Below are 15,439 nucleotides of genomic sequence, written 5' to 3'. Positions count from 1 at the left end.
AATAGGGTTGGTTGTCTTAATAAGCATCCACAATAATCTGAGTAAAAATAAACATTCAGAACTATTAGAAAACCCAGTTCAAAAACGTCTCATTTTGCTGTTCAGACAATTTCTCAAGACTAGGTGGGTGTGGCCGATACGTTTTGATTGACAGCTCCCTGTTCCAATGGTTACGCACAACAATGGCAGCAGCTAATTTTCATGTTTCTCTGTGAATGTTCTCATTCATCCAGGTCATGGTTATCCAAAGGAGTTGCATCAAGTGCAACTGGACTTGGTATATATCCGTGAAGACGTTTCGCCTCTCATCCAAGAGGCTTCCTCAGTTCACTATCCTTCAAGCAGATGAGGGGAGATGCACGGTTATCCTCAACATAACAGACTACCACGCTAAGATCACGTCATTACTCAGCGACACCGACACCTATGAACCTGCGAGACGCGATCCTACTAGTGGTTACAAGAGGAGAATAATAGAGTACCTACAGAAACTACAGAAAGGAGGAACCATTGATCAGATACAATACCACCGTCTTTACCCACAAGATAACATTCCATGCATATATGGACTCCCTAAGATCCATAAAGATGGAACCCCCCTCAGGCCCATCGTCAGCAGCATAAACTTGGTCATGTACAACATTGCCAAACATATATAGCCAACATCTTGACCCCTTTAGTGGGCGAAACACCTCACCATATCCAAAACTCCATTGACTTCGTGGACAAGGTCCAAGGCGTAAAACTGGAACCGAATGAAACCATGGTATCCTACGACGTGACCTCATTATTCACCTGCATCCCAACCATGGAGGCTTTGGAAACTGTGAGGCAACGTTTGCTACGGGACAACACCCTCCACAATAGGACCAACCTCAGCCCAGACCAGATTTGCCAACTACTGGACCTTTGCCTCAACACTACATTTCCAATTCAGGGGCCAGTTTTACAGACAGAAACACGGCTGTGCAATGGGCTCACCAGTATCGCCCATTGTGGCCAACTTATATATGGAAGAGGTAGAACACAGGGCCCTGAATTCCTTCAGAGGAACACCTCCAAGCCACTGGTTCAGATATGTGGATGACACATGGGTCAAAATCCAAACACAAGAGGTGCAAGTGTTTACCAAACACATCAAGAACATTAAGTTCACAAGGGAAGACGTAAAGAACAACAGTTTGCCCTTCTTGGACTGTGACGTCCACATTGGGGAAGACAGGAGCCTCCACATTGGGGTTTACAGGAAACCTACACACACGGACCAATATCTACTTTTCGACTCACACCACCCTCCGGAACACAAACTGGGCGTCATCAGAACTCTGCAACACAGAGCTGACAATGTGCCCAGCAGCACTCAGGCCCAACGAGAAGAACACAAACACCTGAGGGGAGCTTTAAAAACCTGCGGCTACCCCAGTTGGACCTTTGTGAAAACTGCAACATGTTCCAAAAAGACCAACCAGGTGAGCGACGAGGAGAAAAAGAACAGAAGGAATAACATAGTCATCCCGTATGTTTCTGGGGTCTCCGAGAAACTCTGGAGAATTTTCAACAAACACCGCATCCCGGTATACTTCAAACCCAGCAACACACTCCGACAAAGACTGGTTCATCTCAAAGACCATGTACCACACACCCGGAAAAGCAATCTGGTGTATGCTGTACAATGCAATGAGGATTGCACTGACCTATACATAGGAGAAACCTAACAACCACTACACAAACGGATGGCCCAACACAGAAGGCCAAACTCCTCAGGACAAGACTCAGCAGTCTATCTACACCTAAAGGATAAGACACACTCCTTCGAGGACAGCAACGTACACATTTTGGACAGAGAAGATAGATGGTTTGAAAGAGGGGTGAAGGAAGCCATCTATGTGAAACTGGAAAAACCATCCCTCAACAGAGGAGGAGGTCTGCGACACCACCTATCTCCCACTTACAATGCCGTCCTTTCATCTCTACCCAGGAGACTCAAGAAGCCTAGCCTCCAAGAACAACAGTCGCTCACTAACGGCTCCAACGGCTTTCATGACCACTGAATAATGAAGTCGAAACTAACACCCCCAACGACCGTCGCTGCTAAACAAATGCAAATCAATAGCTCCGATAACGATGGGCACGGCCAAACATCGGTACACAAAAGAGCCACGCATATCTACAAAATCAAAAATGACAATATTACGGATTCAGATTGAAACTAATTTCTAATACTTCGAGATGCTTATTATTATGTACATAGGACCCTCAATTACATAATTAGAAGGATATTGTGGATCTGGGTTGCCAGGGGCTTTAAATTCTAGAAGACCACATTCTGTTAACAAAACTATTTGGCATCTCTTTCACCCATTGGCCGAGCTACCGCTTCGTTTTTCAATGAAATCTTTCTTAATTAATCACTAAAAGCTTCAGCACTTCACTTCGAAGTGGCCAGAGACCACACAGGGGTACAAGCGGACCAGTGTGTGGTTGTTTGTTGCATAGTCTGGTATGATTGAGGGGTTCTTATCTCTCAAAACATACCATGGTGATGTTGAATGACATCCAGTGTTCAAACAGACTAAATGTGAAAGCTGTTGGACATTTGTAATTTCACCTCTCCATTTGGTCATCACAACTCCACGTTTTACTAATGTATGCTTTTGCTATTTTCAGAGTGCTCCTATCACAGTGGGCTGGAGGTTTTCCCTATCAGGAGTGTGAGCACTACCAGAGTGAGAAAGGTTAGAAAGGCATAGGATAAGATCCAAGACCTTTAAATTATATTATCCTCGCTGTGACACTACATAGCATTGTTAATGCGAACTATTAGGCTTTGTAAGCATAGACATAGCATGTTTTGTATCAATTATGGAAATAATTAATCATACACCAACATTGCACCAATGTTCCTTACTCAATTGGTAACTCATTCTTTATTTTTCTCTCTCCCCTCAATAGGGCAAAGCAGACATTTTTGTGGACTGGCAGCCCTGCCCAGTATGGTATGTACCCAGTATTTTTTTTTGAAACCGTTATCACCTGGACTTGTCAGAGTAGCAGCACTCAACTTAAACATCACACTCAGACTCAGGGCTGTACAAAGATGTTCCACCAAGTCTGTGGTGGTGCCAACAAGAGCGGGAATTAGCCTGTTACGTTACAAAACAAGCAGGACAGTACTGAATTTGGCACAACACACAAATGATACCACATTGATATTATCTGTTGTTTTTATTATTATTGATATTATTTTGTTTGTTTTCAGTGGAGAGGAATGGCCCCCTTCCTGGCAGCCGAAAGAGAACATCGAGATGACTCGAATAAATGAATGAAAATGAGACATTGGATTTTGAGTTCCTCCTTGCTTTCGCTATTATGAATAGTGTGTTTGTTGTGGATAGGTGGCATTTTTTCAACATGGTAACTGGTGCCATCAAGAGAAGGCGGACAAAATGCAACAATTGAATCTGAAAAGCTATATATTTATTCTGTCAGTGTACATTGCACATAAACAGATGTCGAAGGGATAGATAGGTAGAATGACCCAAAAAACATAATTTAGTAAAGCCTATATGTCAGTACAGGGATTGTGTTCTACACAATACCTGTACTCTTCATATGTCAACAAAGGCGAGGAAACTATGTGTAACCGGTAGTAGATCTGATCAAATAAAAACAATAGTGTTGCCTGAGCCAATATGACCAAGCAAAGAATGTACATTTTGTTGGTCAATTTAAAATTTTGCAGTAACTAATGGTTATAAGTAACTATAATGGTTATAAGTAACTACAATGGTTATAAGTAACTATAATGGTTATAAGTAACTATAATGGTTATAAGTAACTAAAATGGTTATAAGTAACTATAATGGTTATAAGTAACTACAATGGTTATAAGTAACTATAATGGTTCTAAGTAACTACAATGATTATAAGTAACTATAATGGTTATAAGTAACTGCAATGGTTATAAGTAACTATAATGGTTATAAGTAACTACAATGGTTATAAGTAACTACAATGGTTTCAATAGACACTATTTGGAAGTGGAAACAAGGAACCATCCCAAGAAGACGAATTGGATGACACTGTTGTGGTTACACCGCCCCGAGCTGCCTCCCCGGCACGTTCAAGCCACTCCCCCAGCTCGGACGTGCCGGAAACATCCGAGCGCTCGGCTCGCGCTCTGAGACGAGCGCTGCACTGCACCAGGTGTTTGCCATCATCCATCAGGCACACCTGTGGCAATCAGGCAGCCTTCTACAAAAAGCCACCCAGAACGTCTCTCAGGGCTTCGACGTACTGAACCCTGCGGTAAAGTTCTGACAAGCCCTCCAGCGTTCCTTGCATTCTGTTTATTCCCCAGTGTCTTATCTTCGTGTCTCTGTTTCCTCCCAAGACTCTCCCTCCGCGATTTCCACGGCTCCCCGCGTCTCCAGCGACCTTCACGTTTCTCCCCGGACCTCTCCTGCGATCTCCCCCCTTGTCCCTCCATCTGGACCCCTCCTTTCGGACTCGACTTCCCGGATCTCGGACCTGGACTTTCTCGGACAACCCCTCTTGGATCACGGACTGGACTTTCTCGCCAGGTGCACGCACATTTTTTCAACACCTCCTGGTCATTTACATACCGCACCACACATTGGCTAAAAACACTCACACATAGTTATAAACGCAAACCACGGGACACCACACATAGTTTATTCACACATCCCACTAACAGAACGCCTTTTTTCACCATACATTTCCCTCCCACAATAAAACCTCCCTTTGTAGCTTTTGAAGTCATCTCGTGTCTGTCTGTCTTGGGTTTCGCCACACGGGTCAGGTTCTGGTGCGCAAGCATAACAGAACGTCGAAGCCATTATGGACCCAGGCAAACCCAAGGAGCGGACGGTCCCTGTGACGCCCCTGAGTCCCGTCCCCCTAGAGGCAGTAGTAAGAAGTCACAGTTGCCAACTTGCCTCTCTCTGCTCAGAGCTTACTACTGCCTTCACCCGTGTCACCGGAGAGATCAGCGATCTTCAGTCCGGCTCCCAGGCCGCGACGAGCACGTTAGATGCCCTCACCGCGCAGATCGCTGCACTCTCCACAGCGGTCTCCAGGATGAGCGACCACCCTGCCCTGGCCTCGGTCTCGGCCTCCGGTTTCCCCGTTCCTGGTCCCGACGTTCCCCCTCCGAGTCAACCCCCACTGGACCCCCGGTGCGAGCCTAACCTCCCCTGCCCCAAGGCCTTCGGTGGGGAGTTCCAGCTGTGCAGGGGTTTCCTTGGTCAGTGTGAGCTCCTGTTCAAACACCAGCCAGCTAGGTATAGGACAGCAGAGACCAAGGTAGCCCTTGTCATGTCCCTCCTCACCGGCAAAGCCCTCAGCTGGGCCATAGCGGCGGTAGGCCATACCGAGCAGCTCGCCTCGGACTATGGTGCCTTCCGCCGCGAGTTCAATCTGGTGTTCGACCACCCAGCTGACGGGCAGGACGCTGCCGGCCGCCTCCATTCCATCCAACAGGGAGCCAGGTCGGTGGCAGAGTATTCCCTGGAGGTAAGGATACTCGCGGCAGACAGTGGGTGGGATGACACTGCGCTCAAGAGCGCGTACAGGAGGGGGCTGAGCGAGCCCATCAAAGATCTCCTCGTTCGGGACCGCCCTGCCTCCTTCAACGAGCTCGTCGCCCTCCAGATGGACGAACGGCTGCGGGAGCGGTGCCAGGAACGCGCCCCGCGCGCTGGCCCCTCCCATAGACCAACCCCCGTCCGTCCTACCGGTGCCTTCCCTGGGTCAGCGTCCCGTGGGCTCTCTCCACCCTCACACTCCCCCTCGCAACCCTGGGTGGCTTCTGGATCCAGGCCGGAGGAGGAGCCCATGCAGTTGGGTCGGTCACGGCTCCCGCTGGAAGTTAGGGAGCAGAGGATGCATGGCCACCTCTGCCTCTACTGCGGGAGGTCGGGCCACTATATCAAGGCCTGCCCGACTCGCCCAAAAAGACCCGGCTCACTAGTGAGGGGTGTCCTAGTGAGTCTGACGACCCTTCCTCAGCCCCAGCCCAAGAAGGAGCACAACCACCTTTTTCCGGTCACTCTCACCTGGGGTAACCGCTCACTGTCTGTTGGTGCACTCCTGGATTCGGGGGCGAACGAGTGTTTGATGGACACCTCGCTGGCCCGGCAGGCCGGCATTCCACTCGTCCCCCTAGACACACCCCTCACAGCCCAAGCCCTAGATGGACGTTCACTTGGTAAAATCACACACAGCACTGCTTCCCTCACTCTTTCGGGTAATCACGTGGAAGCTATCCGTTTCTTGGTTTTGCACGCCCCCACAGCGCCCCTGGTGTTAGGAAGACCGTGGTTGGAACGGCACGATCCCTACATCTCTTGGTCTACTGGGGGGATTTTGGGTTGGAGCGTTGCGTGTCATGCCAACTGCCTTCGCTCCGCCCACTCCCCGTCCAGCGGCCTCAGACCCGTGCCTCCTCCCACGGATCTCACTGGTGTTCCTTCCATTTATCACGATTTAGCCCCTGTATTTAGTAAAGAGTGCACTTTCCCTCCCCCCTCACAGTCCCTATGATTGTGCCATAGATCTCTTTCCCGGGGCCGCCCTTCCCACCGGTCGGTTGTATAACCTCTCCGTCCCAGAGAAGGAGGCTATGCGCAATTATATCAGTCCCTGGCCTCAGGAATCATAAGGCCCTCGTCTTCCCCGGTGGCGGCGGGCTTCTTTTTTGTGGCAAAGGAGGGCAGCCTGAGGCCTTGCATAGATTATCGAATGTTAAATAATATCACGGTGAAAAATAAATACCCACTCCCCCTTATGAGTTCCACGTTCGAGCCACTCACTCACGCCACGGTGTTCACGAAGCTGGACCTGCGCAGCGCGTACCACCTCGTGCGCATCCGGGAAGGGGATGAATGGAAGACGGCCTTCAACACCCACCTAGGGCATTTCGAGTACCTCGTTATGCCCTTCGGCCTCACCAACGCCCCGGCCGTCTTCCAGGCATTGGTCAACGACGTGCTCCGGGACATGCTGAACACGTTCGCGGTGGTGTACCTGGATGACATACTCGTGTTCTCCAGGACTGAGGAGGAACACCACCAGCATGTCCGCCTGGTCCTCCAACAGCTGCTGGAGAACAGGCTCTTCGTGAAAGCCGAGAAGTGCGTGTTCCACTCCGCCTCCGTGGAGTTCCTTGGCCACATCGTGGAGAAGGGGCTCGTCCGCACTGACCCCAGGAAGACCCGAGCGGTGGAGGAGTGGGCACGGCCCACCAACAGGACGCAACTCCAGCGCTTCCTGGGGTTTGCAAACTTCTACCGGCGCTTCATCAGGGGGTTCAGCCGTGTGGCCGCCCCCCTCACTGCACTCACCTCCAACCTCCGCCCCTTCTCCTGGACCTCGGAGGCGGAAGCCGCCTTCTTGGCCCTGAAGAGGCTGTTCACAACGGCTCCGGTGCTCGCCCACCCGGACCCGTGCAGACAGTTCATCGTGGAGGTGGACGCATCGGAGCCGTCCTCTCCCAGCGGTCGGAGGACCAGAAGATCCACCCGTGCGCCTTCTCCCGGCGTTTCAGTCCTGTGGAGAAGAATTATGACATCGGCAACAGGGAGTTGCTGGCCGTCCACGCCGCCCTAGAGGAGTGGAGACACTGGCTGGAGGGAGCAGGGCAGCCGTTCATCGTATGGTCCGATCACAAAAACCTGACCTACGTACGGACGGCTAAGAGGCTCAACCCCAGGCAGGCGCGCTGGGCTCTCTTCTTCAGCCGGTTCGACTTCACCCTCACCTACCGCCCGGGCACCAAGAACGTCAGGGCAGACGCCCTCTCCCGTCTGTTTCCCGAGGGGTCCCCTGACGCCCCAGACACAATCCTTCCCCTGGCCCGGGTGGTGGGCGCCGTCACCTGGGCCATCGAATCAGTGGTGAGAAGGGCCCAGCGCGCCCATCCCGACCCAGGCAATGGACCCCGGAACCGGCTATTTGTGCCTCCCTCTGTCCGGCCCCAGGTGCTGGAGTGGGGCCACTCCAGCCATCTTGCCTGCCACCCCGGTGTCTACCGAACGGCGGCCTTCATCCGCAGGGGTTTCTGGTGGCCCACCATGGAGGCAGACACCAGAGAGTTCGTGGCAGCCTGCACCACCTGCGCCCGCAGCAAGGCTGTCCATCGCCCTCCAGCAGGTCTCCTGCGCCCCCTTCCTGTCCCCGGCCGACCTTGGTCCACATTGCCTTGGACTTTGTAACTGGCCTCCCCGTGTCCCAAGGCAATGACACCATCCTGACCATTGTCGACCGGTTTTCCAAGGCCGTCCATTTTGTTGCCCTCACCAAACTCCCCTCTGCAGCCGAGACGGCGGACCTTCTCGTCTCCCACGTCGTCCGACCTCATGGGATTCCCCTGGACATTGTCTCTGACCGTGGTCCCCAGTTCACTTCGAAGGTACGGCAGGCCTTCTGTAAGGGGATTGGGGCCACGGTCAGCCTCTCCTCCGGGTATCACCCCCAGACCAATGGGCAGGCAGAGCGGGCCAATCAAGCCCTGGAGGCGGCTTTGCGTTGCGTTACAACCAGCAACCCCGCCTCCTGGAGCAAGTACCTGCCTTGGGTGGAGTACTCGCTCAACTCCATGGACAGTTCGGCTACCGGTTTGTCCCCCTTCGAGTGTTCCCTGGGCTATCAACCCCCTCTGTTCCCCCATCAGGAGTTGGAGGTAGCGGTCCCGTCCACGAGGGCCAATCTCCGCCGATGCCGGCGCGTTTGGAAGACCACCCGGGCCGCTATGTTGCGAGCTACAGAGCGGGCCCGGCGCAGCGCCAACCGGCGGAGAGTGCCGGCCCCAGCTTATCGACCTGGCCAGAGGGTATGGCTCCTGGCCCGGGACCTGCCCCTCCCTACCCTCAACCGGAAGCTGGCTCCCCGCTACGTCGGTCCCTACACCATCGACCGCATCGTCAACCCTTCGGCGGTGCGTCTCCATCTCCCTACCTCACTCAAGATCCATCCCGTCTTCCATGTCTCGCGCCTCAAACCGGTAGCCACCAGCCCCCTGTCCAAGCTCCTCCACCCCCCAGGGTCCTCGACGGTGGTGACATGGTCTGGGATGTCGACCAGCTGCTCGCCGTACGCCGCCGGGGGCGTGGGTACCAATACCTGGTGGACTGGGTTGGCTATGGGCCCGAGGACCGCAGCTGGGTTCCCCGGTCCTACCTGGCCGACCCCGCACTCCTGGAGGAGTTCTATCGGGCCCACCCCAACGCCATCGGACGGTCGCCCGGTGTCTCCCGTAGGAGGGGGGGTCCTGTTGTGGTTACACCGGCCCGAGGTGCCTCCCCGGCACGTTCAAGCCACTCCCCCAGCTCGGACGTGCCGGAAACATCCGAGCGCTCGGCTCGCGCTCTGAGACGAGCGCTGCACTGCACCAGGTGTTTGCCATCATCCATCAGGCACACCTGTGGCAATCAGGCAGCCTTCTACAAAAAGCCTCCCAGAACGTCTCTCAGGGCTTCGACGTACTGAACCCTGCGGTAAAGTTCTGACAAGCCCTCCAGCGTTCCTTGCATTCTGTTTATTCCCCAGTGTCTTATCTTCGTGTCTCTTGTTTCCTCCCAAGACTCTCCCTCCGCGATTTCCACGGCTCCCCTCGTCCCCAGCGACCTTCACGTTTCTCCCCGGACCTCTCCTGCGATCTCCCCCCTTGTCCCTCCATCTGGACCCCTCCTTTCGGACCTGGACTTTCTCGGACAACCCCTCTTGGATCATGGACTGGACTTTCTCGCCAGGTGCACGCACATTTTTTCAACACCTCCTGGTCATTTACATACCGCACCACACATTGGCTAAAAACACTCACACATAGTTATTCACGCAAACCACGGGACACCACACATAGTTTATTCACACATCCCACTAACAGAACGCCTTTTTTCACCATACATTTCCCTCCCACAATAAAACCTCCCTTTGTAGCTTTTGAAGTCATCTCGTGTCTGTCTGTCTTGGGTTTCGCCACACGGGTCAGGTTCTGGTGCGCAAGCATAACAGACACGACTACAATGCACAAACAGCGTCGACGAGTTCAGAGAAGGCGGAAGTATTACCTGACAACTGGACCAAACATCACATTTGCAGAGGCCTATCATTGACCACTTGACCTTTTCAATAATTGTAATACACAATTTCAAACGACAACATATTTTAAATTATAACAATAATTAATATTTAGAAAGTCTCTCCATGGTCCTGTAAGTTCTATCAAGGTACAGCCCTGACACATATGGAGGTAAATGTGCCATCACATGCAGTTGTGAAGTGATCTGCCCTTGAAAGGGATGAGTTGCTTAGCCGAAGGTTTACCTGCGTTCTACCAAAGCCACGTGACCGGAAGTTACTTTCAACTTCGCTAATTCTTAGTTAAGGTGCCCAAATCTCACTCCCCCTCACGGAAGTGGTTGTAGCTACGGCTGTGGGGGTGCTGGAGACATGAGCCAATATACTTTTATATACGCCAGAGTCTCCTGAACACGGAGAGACCAACCCCAAGTCGATCGGCGCTTTCTCGGCCGAGCTATAGCTTCTTTTCCGCACCTACTCCCACACCGGCAAATGCCTCCATTTTGCGTCTTGCCAACCCAGGCTAGGTGGTTAGGGGTAGGTGCAGAAAAGTGACCATAACTCGGCCGATAAAGCTCCGATGGACTTGGGGTTGGTCTCTCCGTGTTCAGGGGACTCTGGCGTATATAAAAGTATATTGGCTCATGTCTCTATCAACCCCTTACGTGAGGGGGAGTGAGATTCTGTCGGGGAGCGGGATTTGGGCACAACACCGGCGCTCAGGGCGTAGGCTACCCGGACATGAGCACCCTTCTCCGGTTACAGAGGGCGCCGATGATCGGTACCTCTCGCGGCACCTTACCGCCGTGGGCTACATGTCAAATTGTCGCTGGTGACACACATTACATAGATTGACAGACAGCTATATTGATCGACAGCTAAATAGATATTTTAATGACCCCCGCTATAGCAAAGAACAGTGAAGATCCGCAGCAGCCTGCTAGCCCGTTGGAGCTCGATGTAGCCTATCTTATAAGGCATGCTTCGTCAAGAGACTTCAGTGTGTTTCTGTCATTAGGATACTGTATGTCACAATGACATGCATATAATCTAAACATTGAATAAGGAATCTCAAAGAGGTTCTTTCATTAGAGACCAAACATACTATGTTTGTAGGTGAAGAGGTTATAAGTTATAAGCCTTCTATCTTCAGTATGCTGGTGTCCAAGTGTTCCTCCATCCATCCGTCCATCCATCCATCCTTCCACTCATCCAACCATTCATCCATCCATCCACTCATCCATCCATCCTTCTACTCATCCAACCATTCATCCATCCATCCTTCCACTCATCCAACCATTCATCCATCCATCCACCCATCCATCCTTCCACTCATCCATCCATCCACCCATCCATCATCCACTCATCCATCCATTCATCCATCCATCCTTCCACTCATCCATCCATCCTTCCACTCATCCAACCATTCATCCATCCATCCTTCCAACCATCCATCCATCCATCCACTCATCCATCCATCCATCCTTCCACTCATCCATCCATCCATCCTTCCACTCATCCAACCATCCATCCACTCATCCATTCATCCATCCATCCACCCATCCATCCACTCATCCATCCATCCATCCTCTATGGGGTTTTCATGGTTTAGTTCACCTTTTGACCCCAGCAAGATAAGGCTTGTGGCTATGGCTTAGCTGTGTCTGTGTGGGTGGCAGGACAGTGGAGCCATGGCGACACACGGCTACCTCAACACCCTCCTCATTGGGTTTACTGGCCCTCCGCGAGGTTTCCCTGGCTGCTACCCACTGCCCACGTTGCTTTGCCTTGTGTCTGTGAGAACAGTGCATTAACAGAAACATTTGAAACACAGGTACTACAGCATCTTTACATTCTTTTCACTTAATACCCGTTGGTACGGGAGTAGCTGAATAGCCCACTAGTATGTGGTGAGTACATACAGTAACAACATGATTAATGTATACTTGGCTGGCGTAAGACTTACGCTTTTCACTGCAGTCCAAATGGTGCCAACAAAAGCTGACACCTCACCGTCCTTGGCAAGAAACAGCCCTTCAAAAAATGCAGTGTTTTCGAAGCTAATGAAAAAAAAAACCATAACATCAGTAAACCATTCCCGTTGTCCTAAAGACCAAATTCAACAAAAAGAGCACAACCAAAAGACACACCCGCTGGATCGTTTAACGCGGTAAAGCTTCCGGTTTCCATCAGCTGCTACAGCCACCATTTCTGGGGTACAGGCGGGGCAGGTGAACGGGGTCGCACAGCAGAGCTGGTCCTCCTTAAACGAGCAATAGCTGAACTCCAGGAAGCTCCGCTGAAGTGCATCCCCATTGATTTGCCCTGACTGAAGTGTACATAATTATGAACATATGGGTATTGTCTATTTAACAATATAATAATAATTAGGAAGACATTTGTTCTATTACACTTACTCTTCCAGCACGCCGAGTGCGATGTTCCAGCAACTTTGCAAAAGCTTGCCTGGAAAAGCCAGGTGAAATGACCTTCAGGTCTTGGAATGAGTGGAAGAGGTCAGTAGTGTACAGGGTCTGGGCATGTGAAGAGGCTGGCCAGTAACCACTCTTGATTAGATCTTTAAGATCCGGGGTCCAGCGTTGCAGGCAGATATTGCACACATGAACAGGCATGTGCAAGTCGAACCGTCCTGGTGATATATTTAAACAATTTAGACAATGACATGTCATTATGCTAACAGATATGAAGTATGAAAGGACAACTCTTTACCGTTTATGGTGATAAGGACGACTTCTCTGCCTGGAGACATAGTGACGTCAGCAACTTCACATGAGCATAGCTGTGGTGCGCGCACTGTGGGTAAAATGGAAGCTGACAGAAATTAAAATAGAAACATGTTATTTGCATAACAGACAGAACAGAAACATGTATATTTTAATGTCATACACTCTCACAGAAATAACTACCAATCAAAATTTGAGAACATAAGATAATGCCTTAATAGTGAGTGAGTAAAAAAACGTAGAATATGTACCTTGCTTGTGTGAGATGTAGTGTCCAGTTTCCCCTTTAGTATAGCATGTGGATGGTGGGATGGCCTTGAGGAAGCCATCCACCACGCTATCTCTGTTGTGGAGTGGCCATCTTTTATGGTGCAACACATCACAGGCCTCACACAACCACTCCTCGGGAAGGCAGTCTCTGCCCCTATGCAAAAAAAAACAGATAATTATTTCATAAGCAAATAAGACCTGCCATATATTTTCAACTTTGCATTTGGTTGGAATAATTGGAGCAAGATTGAGCCATGCCCTTTTGTTAGGACATGTCCTTCCGTATTTATTCAGCCTATGATAAAAGTGTGTAAACTAAACTATTTACAAAAACTGACAGAGAGCTGCAGACATCTGACTCCAACCTTATAACAGCAGCCTGTTGGCAGATAGAGCACAACTCCTGGCCAACAGCCTCAGTTGCCAGCAGATATTGCAGGTGGTCTGGCCGAGCTTCCTTCCACTGTTCTTGGGCTGTCAGCTGACGCAAGGACCAAGACGAGGAGCTTTGCAGAGGCACAGCAGGCACATCAGTACGGAATGACCCAGAAGTCATTGACAGCCTCTCCATGTTTCGGTCTATGAAGGAAATGCAAAAGCACGTTGAATATGTTAAAGGTGCAACAGAGAACTTGTAATCTCTACTTTCATTTGAGTGCTCAAAAGCCATAAAGGGTTGTTGAAAATCGAACAATACCGTGCCTGTATATGAATAATTACGTCTGATCAGTTGCAAATTACAAAACATCAAAACTAAGGATTACTTGGATCAACAGGGTGAATGACAAACATTTTATCTGTAGATGCAGTATTACAGACCGCCAATTGACGCCCTGTGTGGCATCTTTAAGATTTCAGCATGATGCGATCTATATGTGTACAATCTTATCAAATTCTTCTTGAGCAAACACTCTTGGCTGGGAATTCCTTGCAGCAGTCATGGCCTGGCAGTCCTCCATACCAGGGCATGTGACTGTAAAACAAGACATGCAAGAATAGAAAGAGATTAGGAGAACCCTAACATGTTTTGAAGGTTAAGGCAAAATAGCAACAATCTATTCACATGCTCATTACACTACAAATGACAACGCTCAACAACAGCTTGACAACACTGTTAGTGCCATCCTTGGCGTTGATTGGCTAATCATTAGAACCCGCAGGGTTTCCCACACATAGTAAATACTTTGCAGGCCGCCCAAGTATATTCATGGCTGCCAACGTATCGAAAAGTATCAAATCTAGCAATAGCAGAGTCTGATCGTACCCCACCCCAGCTACCACCACAAGTATATTTCAATCATGAGGGAAACACTGATCCTGTGATCACTTTGTAGTCAGAGAAGCAGTGACATGAATGATTAGTTACATAGTAAATCAATGAGACTTAATGAATTTCAAATTTGTTTAGGAGTTACCAGCAGTTGAGGCTCGACGCCGTCCTCCACATCTCCCTCTTGGCTTGCCTCGTCCTGCACGGTCCCTTTTTATCGGCTGAGTGACCTTTCTTTGCGCATTCTGTGTGTGACAATTCTTGTAAGACAGAAATTTAAAAATAATGATGAAGGTACTGTATAGAAACTGAAAATGTAAATCCACACAAATTGCTATTAAAACACTAACCCTGGCTTCAGTTGGGACAGCATCGTGCTACACATGGAGTGCTATGCCCCTCCCCTCCTGGTAGGCCTCGTCCAGTAAGTTATCATCCACGTCTTCAGCATAATCAATTTCATGCCTCAGAGCAAGTGCAATGCGCCGCCCCTCCTGGTAGGGCTGGTCCAACATGTCTCCAGTCAAGACAGCTTCATTGTTGAAAGCACGTCCAATGCGCATTCCATAGTTGTGGTCGTAGATGTGGTCCATGTTGGAAGCCATCGATGAGATAGACAAGAGCGTGAGAGATGGATAGCAACAGTGTGAGAGACTGACAGACAGACAAGAGAGTGAGAGACTGACAGATAAACAAAATAGTGAGAGATTGACAGATAGACAGGAGTATGAGAGAGAAGGATGGATGGATGGGTGGGCGGAAGGACAGACAGACAGACAGACAGACAGATAGACACACAGACAGACAGACAGAGGTTGGCTCTTAAAAGAGCCTTTGGGTTTAATAATATTGAGGGATCCAAGGGTGGGGCAAAAACAATGACTGGAGCTGCAATGAAAAGGAAAAGAGGGGTGAATACTATACTGCCACATACAGTAACACTCATGCAATGTTGTCTGTGTTTGGAGGTTAGAAGAAACCCTCATCTTCTCCGACCGGTCGAGCTACAGTATACCGGTGATCCGAGTTGGCTAATGCAGCTATGAGCTAGCAA

This window comes from Lampris incognitus, chromosome 2 (genome assembly GCF_029633865.1).
Source record: "Lampris incognitus isolate fLamInc1 chromosome 2, fLamInc1.hap2, whole genome shotgun sequence".
Taxonomy (NCBI): Eukaryota; Metazoa; Chordata; class Actinopteri; order Lampriformes; family Lampridae; genus Lampris; species Lampris incognitus.
The sequence above is the reverse complement of the archived record's forward strand: the minus strand, read 5'-3'. Positions refer to the sequence as shown.